This window comes from Oncorhynchus mykiss, chromosome 11 (genome assembly GCF_057628025.1).
Source record: "Oncorhynchus mykiss isolate SJ-2025 chromosome 11, ASM5762802v1, whole genome shotgun sequence".
NCBI lineage: Eukaryota > Metazoa > Chordata > Actinopteri > Salmoniformes > Salmonidae > Oncorhynchus > Oncorhynchus mykiss.
In genome coordinates, this window is record NC_143032.1 from 27,420,806 (window position 1) to 27,435,000 (window position 14,195).

Here is a 14,195-nt window from a genome sequence, read left to right on the forward strand (position 1 = left end):
TATGGCAGGTGAAAACCTGAGGAAAATCCATCCAGAAAATGCTATTATTTTTAAATGGCTGTTACGCCACTGAAAGCCTATCCACCATACAAAGGACTATGGCTTCCACTACATGTTGCCAGTCTTTAGGCATTGTTTCAGGCTTTTACACTGAAAAATGAGGGAGAAACACAGCTTTCAATGAGAGGACAGTGGAAATTTCCAGACATGAGTCCTGCGCGTGACCGGGAGTGCGCCTTTCTTGTTTTTCCTTTTCTATTGACGATGCTATTATCCGGTTGAAATATGATCAATTATTTATGACAAAAACAACCTGAGGATTGATTATAAACATCGTTTGACATGTTTCTACTAACTTTTTTGATTTTTAGTCTGCCTGCTGTGACCAATGAATCCAATGGATTACTGAACAAAACGCACCGACAAAACTGAGGTTCTTGGAACAAAGAGGGACTTTATCGAACAAAATGAAAAAAAATTTGTGTAACATGGAGTCTTGGGAGTGCAACCATATGAAGATCATCAAAGGTAAGTGATACATTTTATCGCTATTTCTGACTTTCGTTACTCCTCTACTTGGCTGGTTACGGTTTGTAATGATTTGTCTGCTGGGCGCAGTTCTCAGATAATCGCATGGTTTGCTTTTGTCGTAAAGCCTTTTTGAAATCTGACACAGCGGTTGGATTAACAACAAGATAAGCTTTATTTTGATATATTGCACTTGTGATTTTATGAAAGTTAAATATTTTTAGTAATTTTACCTTTCTAGCCCAGGGGTTCCACTAGCGACAACATTCCGCTGAAAAGGCAGCGCGCGAAATTCATTTTTTTTTGTTGAAATATGTAACTTTCACACATATACAGTCCAATTCAGCAAATGAAAGATAAACATCTTGTTAATCTACCCATCATGTCCGATTTAAAAAATGCAGACAACAGACAACAAAAAGGGAAGCACAGCCGAGAGCTGCCCAGTGACACAAGTGTACCAGACGAACTAAATAACTTCTTTGCTCGCTTTGATGCAAATAACACTGAAACATGCATGAAATGATCAGCTGTTCCGGACGACTGTGTGATCACGCTCTCTGCAGCCGATGTGAGTAAGACCATAAATTTGAATTTGGCACGCCAGCGTCCCACTGATCCGAAAGAAGATAGCGGTAATCCCACTTCCACTAATATTATTGATGTTGGTCCAACTATTTTTTTGTTAAATATATACTTTGACAATGTAAGTACAGTTGAAGTCGGAAGTTTACATACACTTAGGTTGGAGTCATTAAAACTTGTTTTTCAACCACGCCACAAATTTCTTGTTAACAAACCATAGTTTTGGCAAGTCGGTTAGGACATCTATGACTAATTGGGAATGGGACGCCCTGTCGCTGGCCGCCTTTGGGGAGGGTGTATAGTGTGAAAGGCCGAAACACCCTAGGAACCAAAGGTACACTACTGACGATGCGCTCCCCAAATTTCAACAGGCTCACTGTTCATGAACTCTTGAAAGTGCTTGCACAAAGGATAGTAACATCTCATCCTGTGTTCTTGGAATATTCGCAAGTCGGTTAGGACATCTACTTTGTGCATGACAAGTCATTTTTCCAACAACTGTTTAGACAGATTATTTCACTTATAATTCACTGTATCACAATTCCAGTGGGTCAGAAGTTTACATACCCTAAGTTGACTGTGCCTTTAAACAGCTTAGAGAATTCCAGAAAATGATGTCATGCTTAATAAGCTTCTGATAGGCTAATTGACATAATTTAAGTCAATTGGAGGTGTACCTGTATATGTATTTCAAGGCCTACCTTCAAACTCAGTGCCTCTATGCATGACATCATGGGAAAATCTAAATAAATCAGCCAAGAATTGTAGATTGTACTTTTTGGAGAAATGCCCACTGGTCTGATGAAACAAAAATAGAACTGTTTGGCCATAATAACCATAGTTATGTTTGGAGGAAAAATAGGGAGGCTTGCAAGCCGAAGAACACCATCCCAAACGTGAAGCACGGGGGTGGCAGCATCATGTTGTGGGGGTGCTTTGCTGCAGGAGGAAAACGATGTGGATATATTGAAGCAACCTCTCAAGACATCAGTCAGGAAGTTACAAGCTTGGTCGCAAATGGGTCTTCCAAATGGACAGTGAACCCAAACATACTTCCAAAGTTGTGGCAAAATGGCTTAAGGACAACAAAGTCAAGGTATTGGAGTGGCCATCACAAAGCCCTGACCTCAATCCTATAGAACATTTGTGGGCAGAACTGAAAAAGTGTGTGCGACCAAGGAGGCCTACAAACCTGACTCAGTTACACCAGCTCTGTCAGGAGGAATGGGCCAAAATTCACCCAACTTATGCTTGTGAAGCTTGTGGAAGGCTTCCCAAAACAACTGTAATTGCCATGTCAATAAAGTCTACTGAATTGAATTGAGAGACACACAGAGAGAGCGAGAGAGAGTGAGATTAACCTGGGCCCTGACAGTAAATCTCAGTAAGACCAAAATAATGGTGTTCCAAAAAAGGTCCAGTCGCCAGGACCACAAATACAAATTCCATTGCCCTAGAGAACACAAAAAAAACTATACATACCTCGACCTAAACATCAGGACCACAGGCAACTTCCACAAAGCTGTGAACGATCTGATAGACAAGGAAAGAAGGGCCTTATGTGCCATCAAAAGGAACATAAAATGTTACATATCAATTAGGATCTGGCAAAAAAATACTTGAATCAGTTATAGAACCCACCGTGAGGTCTGGGGTAAGCTCACCAACCAATAATTCACAAAATGGGACAAACACCAAATTGAACAGACCCCACAGAGCCCGAGGACTATTAGACCCAACTAAATCATGAGAAAAATAAAAAAAATTACTTAAAACATTGGAAAGAATTAACAAACAAAACAGAGCAAACAAACACCATTTGGCACTAAACAGAGAATACACAGTGGATGAATACCTGACCACTGTGACTGACCCAAAATTAAGGAAAGCTTTGACTATGTACAGACTCATTGAGCATAGCCTTGCTATTGAGAGAGGCAGCCGTAGGCCACAAAATGAGGTGGAAACTGAGCTGCACTTCCTAACCTCCTACCAAATGTATGTCCATATTAGAGACACATATTCCCTTCAGATTACACAGACACACAAAGAATTAGAAAAATAAAATCCCATATCTACTGGGTGAAATACCACAGTGTGCCATCACAGCAGCAACATTTGTGACCTGTTGCCACAAGAAAAGGGCAACTAGAGAAGAACTAACACCATTGTAAATATAACCCATATTTATTTATTACATTTGTTTTATTTAATCTTTATTTAACTAGGAAAGTCAGTTAAGAACAAATTCTTATTTTACAATGACAGCCTACCCTGGCCAAACCCTCTCCTAACCCGGACGATGCTGTGCCAATTATGCGCCGCCCTCTGGGACTCCCGATCACGGCCGGTTGTGATACAGCCCGGAATCGAAGCAGGGTCTGTAGTGACGCCTCTAGCACTGAGATGCAGTGCCTTAGACCGCTGCGCCACTTGGGAACATAAATTCATATGTATTTTCCCTTTTGTACATTAACTATTTGCACATGGTTACAATACTGTTCATTTTTTTTGTGTTATTTCACTCTTTTTAATGATCTATTTCACTTGCTTTGGCAATGTAAACATATGTTTCCCATACCAATAAAGCCACTTAAATTGAAATTGAATTGAATTGAGAGAGAGATAAAAGGAGAAAATAAACAAAAGGACCACAAAGCCGGTTGAAAGTGGGGCTGGAGCCGAGCAGGGCAGGGCTGGACTGTGTGTTGGACAGTCAGCCAGTGAGAGATCCAGCCGACTGGACGGCCCTGTACAGAGCTGTGATATCGGACACACCAGCCAGAGAGAGAGAGGGAGGAAGAGGTGGAAAAGAGAGTGCGAGTGAGGGAGAGAGAGAAATAGAGAGGAAGCAAACCAGGCCAAGCTTGCACCCACCATCACCACCACCAAAGGGCGGGCCGCATGCTTGTTTTCTCCGAGCTTTGCTTGGCTCGGCCAAGCTTGGCTTGGCTTGGCTCAGTCTGGCTCCTCTCAGGTCTCTATGTGGTTGGACTAACAGGCCGGGTCTGGCAGGGTGGACTGTCAATGCAAGACTGACCGGCCGCTGGGTTCTGTTGTGTTGTGGAAACAGTAGTGGGTTGAGTCTCAAATTTCACCCTATTCCCAATATAGTACACTACTTTTGACTAGGGCCCTATAGGTTGGAGTGGTCGAGGCCAGAGGTCCAGCCTGGGTCAAGGCAAGGGAGGGGAGCAGCCGGCTGAGAGCCAGCACAGGGAGCACTGCCTGAGGGCATATAAATCCATACAGTAGTGTCCTGGAGCAGCCTAGTTCAGAGGTCTATAGGTCCAACCTGGGCCAGAGAGGGATCAGGCCATAGAAATAGAATGGCTAGAACAGACATTCCCATCCAATTAAATTGCCATCTGTGGCCTGAGGGCCTTTAATCCCTTCTAGTTACTCTATTTCTAAGGCTGAACTAAGGCCTCCAGGGGGTTTACAGTAAGGGGAAATGACGGCCTAATGATGCCAAAGAGCAGCAAGCCCAGCTTCTCCTCTCACGCCTACACCTCCACAGCGGTCGGAAGGAAATACGGTTTCAGATTCAGAACCTTTTTTATAAAAAAAATTGACAAAGAAATGAATTAAACATGATCCTCATTGGATTCATAGTCACAGAGGGGCCAGTGGCCTTGGGTTGGGTCTGGCGCAGAACTCTAGGCATAGTCCCAGATAGCACTCTATACCCTATATAGTGGACTACTTTGACCAGAGCTCTATGAAAAGTAGTGCACTATATAGGGAAAAGGGGAAAATTTTGGACACATCCATGGTAATTACAGAGGCTTATACAACACGGTCTGTAGGGAGTGAGAGTTCACTCAGCCCCACGGAGTTATACCCTGACCTCTCTGGTGCTCAACACCCCCCCCCCCAGTCACTGCGCCAGGACATGACAACTGGCTGGATCCACTGGAAGAAGGATTTATCAGTCAGGCCATTCTGCTTAAGTTTTTAAGAATAGCAGTAAAAAAATAAATAAAAAAACACTCAAAACCTGAATAGCTGCATATACTCTGGGGGATTTTTCTAAGAACAGAGGAGGAGGGAGGGAAGACGGGAGAGAGAGGGGGGGGGATGAAAATGTACTTCTACCTCAAACAAATAAGGGAAATGAACGTTGGAGTCCAGCTTGGTTTCCCACCTCTCCCCCTCCATACCGCTCCCCCCCCTTACCTCTCCTCTCATCTTGCAGGTGCTGAATGACTTATTAATCTCAATCGTATATCTAGCAGGGATTTATCGAGAGAAAGATACTCTCTCACTCTCTTTCCTTTCTAGAGAAAAACACATGATAACACTTGGGACCTCTTTGGGGGTTAGTATTTCAAACATGTCTCTACTGCGAAACATGTTTAAAGCCAGTCTGCTGTGAAAAACAAGGGCAGAGGAAAAGGTGGGGAAGAAAGAGAGAGAGACAGAGAGAGAGACAGAGAGCAGCAGCTGCAGTCTAATAATGTGTTGTGGAAGTGATACACTCTATTGGCAGGACCCAACAGCATCCTCTGGTAAGTTACGGGGCGGGGGCCTATACATATTTGTAAACGATAGCTGGTGCACGATATCTAAGGAAGTATCAAGGTTTTACTCACCTGAGGTAGAGCATCTCATGATAAACTCTTGGTAGATAGTGTGGTCTGCAGCTTATCTGTATCTTTCGTAGCGGTCTACATACCAACACAGACTGACGCTGGCACTAAAACTGCACTCAATGAGCTGTATTCCGTCATAAGCAAACATGAAAAAGCTCACCCAGAGGCGGTGCTCCTAGTGGCCGGGGACTTTAATGCTGGGAAACTTAAATCAGTTTTACCTAATTTCTATCAGCATGTTAAATGTGTTGAGGGGAAAACAATTCTAGACCACCTATACGCCGCACACAGAGACGAATACAAAGCTCTCCCTCGCCCTCCATTTGACTAATCTGACCACAATTCTATCCTCCTGATTCCTGCTTACAAGGAAAAATTCAAGCAGGAAGCACCAGTGACTAGATCAATAAAAAAAGGTCAGATGAAGCAGATGCTAAGCTACAGGACTGTTTTGCTAGAACAGACTGGAATATGTTCTGGGATTCTTCCGATGGCATTGAGGAGTACACCACATCAGTCGTTGGCTTCATCATTAAGTGCATCGAGGACATTGTCCCCATAGTGACTATACCCCAACGAGAAGCCATGGATTACAGGCAACATCCGCACTGAGCTCAAGGGTAGAGCTGCCGCTTTCAAGGAGCAGGACTAACCCGGAAACTTATAAGAAATCCCGCTCTCCCTCTGACGAACCATCAGACAGGCAAAGCATCAATACAGGACTAAGATCAAATCGTTCTACACCGGCTCCGACGCTTGTCGGATGTGGCAGGGCTTGCAAACTATTACAGACAACAAAAAGGGAAGCACAGCCGAGAGCTGCCCAGTGATGCAAGCCTACCAGACGAGCTAAATAATTTCTATGCTCGCTTCGAGGCAAATAACACTGAAACATGCATGAAATTATCAGCTGTTCCCGGACGACTGTGTAATCACGCTCTCTGCAGCCGATGTGAGTAAGACCCTTAAACAGGTCAACATTCACAAAGCCGCAGGGCCAGACGGATTACCAGGTGTACTCCGAGCATGCGCTGACCAACTGGCAAGTGTCTTCACTGACATTTTCAACCTCTCCCTGCCTGAGTCTGTAATACCAACATGTTTCAAGCAGACCACCATAGTTCCTGTGCCCAAGAACACCAAGGTAACCTGCCTAAATGACTTCTGACCCGTAGCACTCACGTCTGTAGCCATGAAGTGCTTTGAAAGGCTGGTCATGGCTCACATCAACGCCATTATCCCAGAAGCCCTAGACCCACTCCAATCTGCATATCACACCAACAGATATACAGATGATGCAATCGCTATTGCACTCCACACTGCCCTTTCCCACCTGGACAAAAGGAACACATACAGCTCAGCATTCTACAACATAGTGCCCTCAAAGCTCATCACTAAGCCAAGACCCTGGGATTAAACACCTCCCTCTCCAACTGGATCCTGGACTTCCTGACGGCCCCCCCTCAGATGGTAAGGGTAGGTAACAACACATCCGCCGCGCTGATCCTCAACACGGGGGCCCTCATGGGTGCGTGCTCAGCCCCCTTCTGTACTCCCTGTTCACTCATGACTGCACGGCCAGGCACGACTCCAACACCATCATTAAGTTTGCTGTTGACAACAGCAGTAGGCCTGATCACCGACAACGATGAGACTGCCTATAGAGAGGAGGGCAAAGACCTGGCCGTGTGGTGGAAGAACAACATCCTCTCCCTCAACATGATCAAGAGAAAGGAGATTGTGGACTACAGGAAAAGGAGGACCAAGCATGCCCCCATTCCCATCGACGGGACTGTAGTGGAGGAGGTTGAGAGCTTCAAGTTCCTTGGCATCCACATCACCAACAAACTATCATGGACCAAACACACTAAGACAGTTGTGAAGAGGGCACGACAAAACCTATTTCCCATCAGGAGACTGAAAAGATTTGGCATGGGTCCTGAGATCCTCAAAAGGTTTTACAGCTGCACCAGAGAGCATCCTGACGGGTTGCATCACTGCCTGGTATGGCAACTGCTCTGCCTCTGACCACAAGGTACAACAGAGGGTTGTGCGTACAGCCCAGTACATCACTGGGGCCAAGCTTCCTGCCACCCAGGACCTCTATACCATGAGGTGTCAGAGGAAGGCCCTACAAATTGTCAAAGACTTCAGCTACCCTAGCCATAGACTGTTCCCTCTGCTACCACACAGCAAGCGGTACCGGAGCGCCAAGTCTAGGTCAAAGAGGCTTTTAAAACAGATTCTAAACAGCTTCTAAAAAACATACATTATAAAATCCATGTACATAAACAGCTAAACAACAAATGTACGGTTAAAATTGGCAAAAAACACACACATTTCATTCCACAGGGCCATGGGGTGAGAAAGGGATCCAGCTTGAGCCCCAACCTCTTCAACATTTTCACCACCGCTCAAAGGTTTTGGGTCACTTAGAAATGTCCTTGTTTGTGAAATAAAAGCACATTTTTTGTCCATTAAAATAACATCAAACTGATCAGAAATACAGTGTAAACATTGTTAATGTTGTAAATTACTATTGTAGCTGGAAACAGCAGATTTTTTATGGAATATCTACATAGGCGTACAGAGGCCCATTATCAGCAACCATCACTCCTGTGTTCCAACGGCATGTTGTGTTAGCTAATCCAAGATTATTATTTTAAAAGGCTAATTGATCATTAGAAAACCCTTTTAACAATCATGTTCGCACAGCTGAAAACTGTTGTCATGATTAAAGAAGCAATAAAACTGTCGTTCTTTAGACTAGTTGAGTATCTGGAGCATCGGCATTTGTGGGTTTGATTATTGGCTCAAAATGGCCAGAAACAAAGTACGTTCTTCTGAAACTTGTCAGTCTATTCTTGTTCTGAAAAATGAAGGCTATTCCATGTGAGAAATTGCCAAGAAACTGAAGATCTCGTACAATGCTGTGTACTACTCCCTTCACAGAACAGCGCAAACTATCTCTAACCATAATGGGAAGCCACAGTGCACAGGAGTGGGAAGCTACAGGTTAGCCAAAGTGCACAACTGAGCAAGAGGACAAGTACATTGGAGTGTCTAGTTTGAGAAACAGACCCCTCACAAGTCCTCAACTGGCAGCTTCATTAAATAGTACCCGCAAAACACCAGTCTCAACGTCAACAGTGAAGAGGCGACTCCGGGAAGCTGGCCTTCTAGGCAGAGTTCCTCTATCCAGTGTCTCTGTTCTTCTGCCCATCTTAATCTTTCCTTTTTATTGGCCAGTCTGAGATATATATTTTTCTTTGCAACTCTGCCTAGAAGGTTAGCATCCTGGAGTCACCTCTTCACTGTTGAGACTGGTGTTTTGCGGGTACTATTCTGTTGGGTGAAATACCACAGCGTACAATCACAGCAGGAAGATTTGTGACCTGTTGCCACAAGGAAAGGGCAACCAGTGAAGAACAAACACAATTGTAAATACAACCTATATTTATGTTTATTTTCACTTCTGTACTTTAACTATTTCAACATCATTACAACACTGTTTATATACATAATATGACATTTCAAATGTCTCTATTCCTTTGGAACGTTTGTTTGTAATGTTTACTGTTCATTTTTTATTGTTTATTTCACTTTAGTTTATTATCTATTTCACTTGCTTTGACAATGTAAACATATGTTTCCCATGCCAATAAAGCCCTTTGAATTCAATTGAATTGAGTGACAGAAGTCAACTCTGTTGAGCTTTTAGTAGCCTGTTGAGCTTTTCAGGTGGCATTGTGACACCTGGCTCGGTCTCTTTTCCGGGACACATTTCTTCATAGAAAACCAGTTGTAATGGCTCAGGACAGAACATGTGGTGCTCCATTTGTGGCCACCTTTTCTCACAGCCTCTGTATTACACTGCTTAGTCTACATGTAGTCCTGCTCTGTAGGGACGGCGCAGTCCTGCTCTGTAGGGACGGCGCAGTCCTGCTCTGTAGGGACGGCGCAGTCCTGCTCTGTAGGGACGGCGCAGTCCTGCTCTGTAGGGACGGCGCAGTCCTGCTCTGTAGGGACGGCTCTGTAGGGACGGCGCAGTCCTGCTCTGTAGGGACGGCTCTGTAGGGACGGCGCAGTCCTGCTCTGTAGGGACGGCTCTGTAGGGACGGCTCTGTAGGGACGGCGCAGTCCTGCTCTGTAGGGACGGCTCTGTAGGGACGGCTCTGTAGGGACGGCTCTGTAGGGACGGCGCAGTCCTGCTCTGTAGGGACGGCGCAGTCCTGCTCTGTAGGGACGGCGCAGTCCTGCTCTGTAGGGACGGCGCAGTTCTGCTCTGTAGGGACTACGCAGTCTGCTCTGTTGGGACGGCGCAGTCCTGCTCTGTAGGGACTACGCAGTCTGCTCTGTAAGCGGAGGTGGCAGGTCGTTGGGTGTCTGGCTGCTTGTACGTCTGTAGCTGCTGTGTTTTGTCTGAGCATGTCGAGGCACTGGACCACGCTGGGCCAGAGGGCAGACATTCATCTCTATCTGGGGAATCAGGGAGAGAGTTCTGGAAAGACCAGTACTGAACTGAACCCCATGCTCCCTCCACAGCTCCCTCAGTCTCACATCCAACACCATCAGCTGGCAAGGGTCAGGCCAGACTGGGCTACTTGTCCTCCACAGTCCACACACCAGCTCTCTCTTTCTCTCTCTGTTTCTCCATATCTCTAAATTACTGTGGGAGGGGGTGGGTTTATAAACAATAAAACCTCTCAGACCGGGACTAGTATCTCAAATCTCTTTGTTTTCTCCAGTTTTGGCCTAGGAGCAGAAGAACACAAATCTGAGGCGTTCTGCAGTGTAAAACACAGAGAATCGGGTTTGGCTGCCCATAGACGAGACCTCAGAATGTGTGCATTGAATTATATTCATTAGAGGAACTATTTTGGGCGTTCTAAGTGTCACGCTGAATGCCCTTTGAAGTCTATAGGTGTGTGACCGATAAGAAGGATGGATGAAGGGATGGGTGAAAGCGGCTTACGACGGGGTAGCCAATGACGCGTTCGAAAATAAATGAAACCTTTTAGAAAAAGCTTGGCCCGGATTGGCCAGACTCCGACGGGTAGCTTTGATAAGTAACTTCAACCTGGAACCAGCGAAGCGGGAATGATCTTAAAGGAACCGCTCTTTGGAGTTCCTTGTAGTTCCAGGGGATGACAAGCATCCGCAATTCTGCCTATGCTATTAGTGAAACGGTCCATATATGATTGGAGCGGTTGGCGGTTGATTGCACCTGGACTTAGCCATGAAGAACAGTGAGTCATTTTTCCTATCCGGACTGAGCTCTGCTAACTAACATCTTGCAAACTGTTCTTTTTTTTTTAGGAGAGAACTAGCTAGTGTTATTTGAGATGATGACATTGAAATACCATTGTGGATCATAATGGAAGGATCAGGCTGTGGCCTTTCATGTGGAGGAGTGGTCAGGGGGCGTGACGTTCAGTAATAGAGGTCTGTGGGTCAGGTCTTACTGCCAAGTCCCCTCTCTCGCTCTCTACTCAAAGGCCTTTATTGGCATGGGAAACATATGTTTATGTTGCCAAAGCAAACGGAACAGACAAACAAAGGGACATAAACAAGGGAAACATTAGTGAACATTAGACTCAAAAGTTTTTAAAGAATGTAGACATTTCAAAATGTCATATTATTGGCTTTGTACAGTGTTGTAGCAATGTGCAAGTAGTTGAAGTATGACAGGGAGAATAAATAAATAAATAAATAAATGGTTGTATTTCCAATGTTCTCTCTCACTCCAGAGAACACCACTAGACACATTGTAAGTTATGCTAAGGGGTCACAGTGGGGGTCACAGTGTCTGCTCAGCATAATAGCCTACATCATGTCATGATATATACATTCCAGTCTTAAGTAGAGCAGCACTAGTCAAATGGCTACTCAATCCAGACAAGCTAATGAGGCTCCTACTGTTCAGTTCTCTGCTCTGTCGGTCAGTTTCATCAGAAGGGAAAGAAAATACCCTTTACTTCATTGTTCTGACACAAGTTGAACTCCCAACAAGAAAGGCCGAAGCCATAAGAGACAGCCTGTGTCCCAAATGGCACCCTTTTCTCTGTACAGCCTATGGGCCCTGGTCAAAAGTAGTGCACTATGTAGGGACTTTGGTGCCATTTGGGATGCAACCAGACAAACAGAAACAGGAAGCCATGGCTGAGGACAGAGGTTTAAGAGTCAGTCAGTCATCGGGACATACAGGCTCTGTGTCTGAATCTGAACAGGAGCTGTTTTGAAGCTGTTCAGGGCGGTTAGGGTGCTGAGCCGATGACACACATTCACACTCTGGGCTGGCTGTGAACACTGAGCATTTAAACAACCTTAAACAGCTCTGTCTGTCCCCCAGGTATTCTGCATGATAGCCTGGTCCTGCTCTGTTTGTACTGTCTTGCCAAAACTAAGCCGATAACACCCACACTCTGACCTGGCTGTGAACACTGGGCCTTTAGCTCTGTCTGTCCCCAAGGCATCATACATGTTAGCCTGGTCCCAGATCTGTTTGTCCGGTCTGGCCAACTCTTACGGTTGTTGTCTTTGCCAAAAACAATGACCATAGGAGTTTGAAAGACATTACAAACAGATCTGGGACAGAGTATCTGAGCGGAGAGGTCGGATATCCCACTCATAGCTCTCGGAGTGGTCTTTACGCACCACTATGGCATTCAATGTCCTTTCCCCCCTCCACACTAGAAATCGCTCAGCTATCACAGGAAAAAAACTGACACTCGAAATTCACTCCATTTGTTTTTGGTTTAAAAAAATAGTTTAACCAACACCCCATCTACTTTTATGACTATGTACCATTTGGTTTTGAAGCAAGCTATCATAAGAAGCTTCAACATTTCCACAACATGTCGTAGGCTATTAAAAAAGACCTACAGTGGGGAGAACAAGTATTTGATACACTGCCGATTTTGCAGGTTTCCCTACATACAAAGCATGTAGAGGTCTGTATTTTTTTTAATCATAGGTACACTTCAACTGTGAGAGACGGAATCTAAAACAAAAAAATCATACAATGTGATTTAAGTAATTAATTTTCATTTTATTGCATGACATAAGTATTTGATACATCAGAAAAGCAGAACTTAATATTTGGTACAGAAACCTTTATTTGCAATTACAGAGGCTGTCGCTGGGCAATACGGACTTTCAGCTACCTCCAAAGATTTTCTATTGGGTTCAGGTCTGGAGACTGGCTAGGCCACTCCAGGACCTTGAGATGCTTCTTACGGAGCCACTCCTTAGTTGCCCTGGCTGTGTGTTTCGGTTCATTGTCATGCTGGAAGACCCAGCCAAGACCCATCTTCAATGCTCTTACTGAGGGAAGGAGGTTGTTGGCCAAGATCTCGCGATACATGTCCATCCATCTTCCCCTCAAGTCGGTGCAGTCGTCCTGTCCCCTTTGCAGAAAAGCATCCCCAAAGAATGATGTTTCCACCTCCATGCTTCACGGTTGGGATGGTGTTCTTGGGGTTGTGCTCATCCTTCTTCTTCCTCCAAACACGGCGAGTGGAGTTTAGACCAAAAAGCTCTATTTTTGTCTCATCAGACCACATGACATTCTCCCATTCCTCATCTGGATCATCCAGATGGTCATTGGCAAACTTCAGACTGGCCTGGACATGCGCTGGCTTGAGCAAGAGGACCTTGCTTGCGCTGCAGGATTTTAATCCATGACGGCGTAGTGTGTTACTAATGGTTTTCTTTGAGACTGTGGTCCCAGCTCTCTTCAGGTCATTGACCAGGTCCTGCAGTGTAGTTCTGTGCTGATCCCTCACCTTCCTTATGATCATTGATGCCCCACGAGGTGAGATCTTGCATGGAGCCCCAGACCCGAGGGTGATTGACCGTCATCTTGACCTTCTTCCATTTTCTAATAATTGCGCCAACAGTTGTTGCCTTCTCACCAAGCTGCTTGCCTATTGTCCTGTAGCCCATCCCAGCATTGTGCAGGTCTACAATTTTATCCCTGATGTCCTTACACAGCTGTCTGGTCTTGGCCGTTGGGGAGAGGTTGGAGTCTGTTTGATTGAGTGTATTGACAGGTGTCTTTTATACAGGTAACGAGTTCAAACAAGTGCAGTTAATACAGTTAATGAGTGGAGAACATGAGGGTTTCTTAAAGAAAAACTAACAGGTCTGTCAGAGCCGGAATTCTTACTGGTTGGTAGGTGATCAAATACTTATGACATGCAACAAAATGCAAATGAATTACTTAAAAATCATACAATGTGATTTTCTGGATTTTTGTTTTAGATTCCGTCTCTCACAGTTGAAGTGTACCTACGATAAAAAATGACAGACCTCTACATGCTTTGTAAGTAGGAAAACCTGCAAAATCGGCAGTGTATCAAATACTTGTTCTCCCCACTGTACCTGATGATTTGAGGCCGCTGTGTTAAAAAACAACATGCTCTTTCTATAATCCAGGGTGTCCCAAACTTGGTCCTGGGGCCTCTCCTGCACGTTTCGATTTTT

The 14,195-nt window shown here is 44.9% G+C and overlaps 1 protein-coding gene across 4 annotated transcripts in view; it reads right to left on the reverse strand.

Moving 5' to 3' along the window:
- Positions 1–14,195, reverse strand: part of mpp7a (MAGUK p55 scaffold protein 7a) — a 304,718-nt gene that overhangs the window by 192,982 nt on the left and 97,541 nt on the right. For 2 of the 4 annotated variants that reach the window (XM_090189801.1, XM_090189800.1), the window contains exon 1: positions 2,596–5,459. The exons of the other annotated variants lie outside the window; for them this stretch is intronic. The gene's annotated coding sequence lies outside the window, so the exon portion shown is untranslated. Of the gene's footprint in view, positions 1–2,595; positions 5,460–14,195 lie in introns of those variants that run through there. 4 annotated transcript variants of the gene reach the window in all.